The sequence below is a fragment of the Orycteropus afer genome, unplaced genomic scaffold (assembly GCF_000298275.1).
Source record: "Orycteropus afer afer isolate SDZICR_OR568_19922 unplaced genomic scaffold, OryAfe1.0 scaffold00182, whole genome shotgun sequence".
NCBI lineage: Eukaryota > Metazoa > Chordata > Mammalia > Tubulidentata > Orycteropodidae > Orycteropus > Orycteropus afer.
In genome coordinates, this window is record NW_006921769.1 from 5,305,253 (window position 1) to 5,311,112 (window position 5,860).

Consider the following 5,860-nt stretch of genomic DNA (forward strand, 5'->3'; position numbering starts at 1 on the left):
TATCTTCTGTGTCTGTGTTAATTGGTTTCCCTTTTCTTTGTTGAAGAGGGTCTGTGCAATCCTTCTGCCTAGTCCGCCATCTTGCCGGAACTCCTCCCTCCTTGTTTCTTAATGGTTAGAAAGGATTCTTTTGTATGAATAAACCATATTTTATCTAACCACTCTTTGCCTGTGTAAATAATCACATTGAACATCTTTGGACCTTATTTGTGAGCTCATGTTGGTATTTAGAGGGTACACTTTGTATCTGCTGCCTACAATGGACTTCCCTTCTGTTTTTGATCAACATCCAGTTATTCTTTAAAAGCTTGCCCAATTTTTTTTCCCCTGAGATAAAGCCTTTTCCTACTCCCTGGGCAGAATTATAACTCCTTTTTTCTATGTTTTCATTGTGTTAACTATTCCTCAGGAGTCCTGATGGAGCAGTGATTAAGTGCTCTGTTGCTAACTGTGAGAGGGATAAAGATGTGGCAATCTACTTCCGTAACAATGACAACATTGCTAACCCTATGGGTCCTATAGGGTTGTTGAGTTGGAATTGACTTGATGGCCACAGGTTTTTAGAAATTCCCCATTGATGCATTTATCATACCTTACCATGATGGTTTCCTCCCATTCTCCTTTGCCAGACAATATCTTCTAGAGTGCGGGACATATTTCTCATTCATCTATGTACTTGGTACATTATTGGCACTCAACAAATACTGATGAATGAATTAACAGATGAATGTAGGAATGAACATCAACCAGCACTCATGTCTCTCCTGAATTTCTATTTCTTTTAGTTAACTGTATCTTTATAACATTCACATTTTTTTTCTTTTTAGGCTCCAAAGCTTGTGATGTTTTTAAAATCTTCTTTTTAGAACCATATTTGCAATTCAGGTATTGTTGCTTATGAATAGAAAATATAGGAAATGTACAGAAAGGCAAAAAAAAAAAAAATCAAAATCTAAGAAGTCAATTGAAAAAGGAAATGACATATTAGTTTACTTATACTGTATATATGTATATATATTTTTCTTTTATAATGCCTAAGGCACTTAACTGCTAACCAGAATGTTGGTGGTTCAAACCCACCAGCCACTTCTCGAAAGGAAGATTGGGCAATCTACTTCCCTAGTGATACCACTTTGGAAAGCCAAGGAGGGGTCACTATGAGTTGGGTCTGACTCAACAGCACGTAACAACAACAACAACAATGAAACTAAATTGCAGCTACATTGGTATATTTTAGAAACTACATCTTATTGTGATGAAAAGCTTTTATGAATTACATTTTAATTTAATAAAATAATTAAAAAATTGTTTTGTACTCAACCAGTTGCTGCTGAATCAATTTGTAGCAAGTCTTTAATATCTTTCAACTATTCCTACCCTGATTATTGTGTGCTACATTCAGGAGCTATGGAAACTATACCAAGAGTAACTCTAGGAGCCATTTTCTCTCCAGGGACATTTGAATAAGTAAGAAATCACTTCAATTGTTAGTTTCAATTATTTATTTATTTATTTAGGTTGTTGCTGAGACCATACCAAGTAGAACATACACAATTCAACTATTTCTACATGTGCATTGTTTGTTGTTGTTGTTATGTGCCGTTGAGCCGGACCCGACTCATAGTGACCCCTCCTTGGGTTTCTGAGGCAGTATCACTGCGGAAGTAGATTGACCCATCTTCCTTCCGAGGAGTGGCTGGTGGGTTTGAACTTCCAGCCTTCTGGTTAGCAGTCAAGTGCCTTAGACACTATGCTACCAGAGCTCCGTGTACATTGATTATACTCTTCAAATTGTGTGACTATTTTCACTTTTCAGAATTGTTCCTCTCTCATTAACATAAACTCATTGTCACACAAGTTTTCTGTCTAATCTTTGGAGTTGCTGTTGTCAATTTGATCCCATATAACTATTTTTTAAAAGGGCACAATGCTCATGGTGGAAATTCTTTAGTAGTTAAGATAAATCTGTTCTACATTTTTTTCCCCACAGTAATATGTTAAAAAAAAAAAAAGGCATAGTTCTTGCCAACATATCTTGAGAGTAGGGATGGGGAGAAAGCATGGTTGGCAAAAAAGAAAAAAAAGCTAGAAAGCACTAGTTATCTGCATAATAATACTCTAAAGGCCAAAATACTAAAGAAACAAAGGTTTGGGAGCTCAGTGAGGGATGATTGGTTAGGAAAGGCATTCTGTAGAAAGTACGATTTAATTTTGGAGTGTCCCAATTCCCATCAACCCAGAGGCCTGGTTTGTATACTGAGGGTCATCCTGACTAGATGTGAGACCACTCGAATTTCTAAGATGTTTGATGCTGTGAGCATCTGACCTACAGGCTGATTGAAAACCCTGGACATGATCATGAACAGAACCCTGTAAGAAAATTGGTTGAGGAGTTGATGTGGCATCTCAGAAGTCACAGCTGCTTTCAGGAATATCAGAGGACTGAGATCAAGTGTGTTTAGAAGAATATATAGAATGTTTTTCATTGCTGGAACAAGTATGGGGTGATTAGCAAAGGAAATGAAAAACAAACGAATAAACAAAAGCAAATTGGGGTTATCTAATGGAGTTGGGCAATCTACTTCCATAGTGATACCGCCTCAGAAACCCAAGGAGGGGTCACTATGAGTCGGGTCTGACTCGATGGCACATAACAACAACAACAATGGAGTACACAGACTGCCAGGAATAGACTTAGAAAAGTGAAGGGCATGCAAAGCAATTTTTAACATTCCCAATCGTAGGCTAGAAATTTCTTGAAAAAGCCAAAAGTTTCTTAGCAGGAAACTAGGAGGAGATTTAACATCACAGCAAGACTTGAAGGAGCAGCTCCATTTTGGATGGGTAATGTGGCTAACTTTGTGTCCTAGAGTCAGAAGTTGCTGTGGAATCCCAACCCATGGGGACCCTGTGTGTGTCAGAGTCGACTGTGCTCCACAGGAGATTCAATTGCTGAGTTTTCAGAAGTAGATTTCCAGGCCTTTCTACTGACGCCCCTCTGGGTGGATTCAAACTCCCAAGCTTTCAGTTAGCAATCGAGCAATTTAATTCTTAGCACCACCCAGGAACTCTGGTGAGATCTTACAATTCATTACCTCTAAGGCTTTGCATGTTATATCTTTTCTTCTTGGATATCCTTTCCACTTTATTTGCCTTTAATCCCTCATCTAAACCTGTTAGACTCATCATTAAGTTCACCTCCTTGGGTATATTTCCCCACACACTTCTGGATAAAATTAATTGCTTCATTATGTTTTTCTTCTTGTGTACTCTATAAATATATTTCTTGTAGCAGTCAACACATTGGTCTGCCATTATTTGCTCACTTATTGGTCTGTCATACTGAAGTTACCAAAAAACCAAACACACTGCCATTGAGTCAGATCTGACTCATAGTGACCCCTCCTTGGGTTTCTGACACTGGTTATCACTATAGAAGTAGATTGCCCAACCTTCCTTCTGAGGGGTGGCTGGTGGGTTTGAACTGCCAGCATTCTGGTTAGCAGTCTAATGCCTTAGACACTACACCACCAGAGCATACTGGAGTTGGAGAGTAAAATAAAATACCATAGATAAGGTTTCATTTATACAGACATATTATTAAGAGAAGGTCAGTGAATTAGAAGGAAAACAGGAAAAATGTCTTAGCTTGGATTTCTCCAGAAGCAGACCCCAAGACAATAACTTGAGGGAAGAAAAGTTTATTTAGCAGGTGAAGGAAATAACTGAATGGGTGTGGGAAGTAAGACAGGGAAGGAAAAGCAAGCAATGTAAGGTGCTAGCACTAAGGGTATCTGGAGTTTAATCTCACAAGGGAAATAGGCAAGCAATGTAAAACAAACACCTTAGAATCATCCTGGAATCCCTAGGTAGTACAAAATATTACCGTGTTCAGTGGCTAACCGAAAGGTTACAAGTCCGAGTCTACCCAGCATTGCCCTAGAAGAAAGTCCTGGTGATCTGTTTCCAAATGTTCTTGTTAGGTACTGTCGAGTGATCTCTGACTCATAGCAACTCTATGTAAAACAGAACACAGCACTGCCTGGTCCGGCGCCAACCTCACGATCCTTGCTATACCTGAGCCCATCGTGGCAGCCACTGTGTCAACCCATCCCATTGAGGGCCTTCCCCTCTTTCTCTGACCCTCCACTTTACCAAGCCTGATATCCTTCTCCAGGGAATGATACCTTCTGACAACGTGACAAAAGTAAGTCAGACGAAGTCTGGCCATTCTTGCCTCCAAGGAGCTTTCTGGCTGCACCTCTTCCAGGAAAAATTTGTTTGTTCTTTTAGCAGTCCATGGTACTTTCAGGAGCTCTGGTAGCATAGTGCCTAATGCACTTGATTGCTAACCAGAAGGTTGGCAGTTCAAACCCACCAGCCACTCCTCAGAAGAAAGGTTGGGCAATCTACTTTCGTAGTGATACTGCCTCAGAAACCCACGGAGGAGTCGCTATGAGTCGAGTACGACTCGGCGGCACATAACAACAACAACAATGGTACTTTTAGTATTCTTTGCCAACACTACAACTCAAACGCATCAATTCTTCTTTGGTCTTCCTTATGCATTGTCCAACTCCCACATGAGGCAATTGAAAATACCGTGGCTTGGGTTAGGAACACCTTAGTCTTCAAGGAGATATTTTTGCTTTTCAGCACTTTAAAGAGGTTTTTGGCAGCAGATTTGCCCACTACAATATGTTGTCTGATGTTTTGACTGCTGCTTCCATTGATGTTGATTGTAGAACCAAGTAATATGAAGTCTTTGACAACTTCAATCTTTTTTCTGTTTATCATGCTGCTGCTTATCGGCCCAGTTGTGAGAGTTTTTGTTTTCTTTACATTCAGGTATAATCCGTATGGCAGACTTTAGTCTTCAATCTTCATCAGTAAGTGCTTCAAGTCATCCTCACTTCCAGCAAGCAAAGTTGTGTCATCTGCATATTGCAGGTTGTTAAAGAGCCTTCCTCCGTTCCAGATGCTACCTTCTTCTTCATATAGTCCAGGTTCTCAGATTATTTGCTCAGCATACAGATTGAATAAGTATAGTGAAAGGATACAACCCTGACACACTCCCTTCCTGATTTTAAACCATAAAGTATCCCCTTGTTCTGTTTGAATGACAGTCTCCTGGTCTATGTACAGGCTCCTCATGAGTATAATTAAGTGTTCTGGAATTTCAGTTCTTCTGAATGCTATTCATAATTTGTTATGATCCACATAATCAAATGCTTTTGCATAGTCAATAAAACACAAGTAAACATCTTTCTGGTATTCTTTGCTTTCAGCCAACGTCCATCTGACAGCAGCAATGATATTCCTCTGTCTACGTCCTCTTCTGAATCCAGCTTGCATTTCTGGAAGTTCTCTGTCAATATACTCCTGCAACCATTTTTGAATTATCTTCAGTAAGATTTTACTTATGTGATATGTAAGATTTTACTTGTGTGCGATATTAATGATGTTGTTCAATAATTTCCACATTCTGTTAGAACACCTTTGTTTGGAATGGACATAAGCATGGATGGATCACTTCCAGTCAGTTGGCCAGGTAGCTGTCTTCAAATCTCTTGGCATAGACAAGTATATGCCTCCATTGTGGCATCTGCTTGTTGAAACATCTCAATGAACATTTGGTAAATTCCTGGAGCCTTGTTTTTCACCAATTCTTTCAGTGCAGCTTCGACTTCTTCCCTCAGTATCATTGGTTCTTGATCATATGTCACCTCCTGAAATGGATGAACGTCAATCAATTCTTTTTGGTACAGTGATTCTGTGTGTTCCTTCCATCTTTTGATGTTTCCTGCATCATTCAATATATTGCCCATAGAATCTTTCAATATTGCAACTCGAGGCTTAA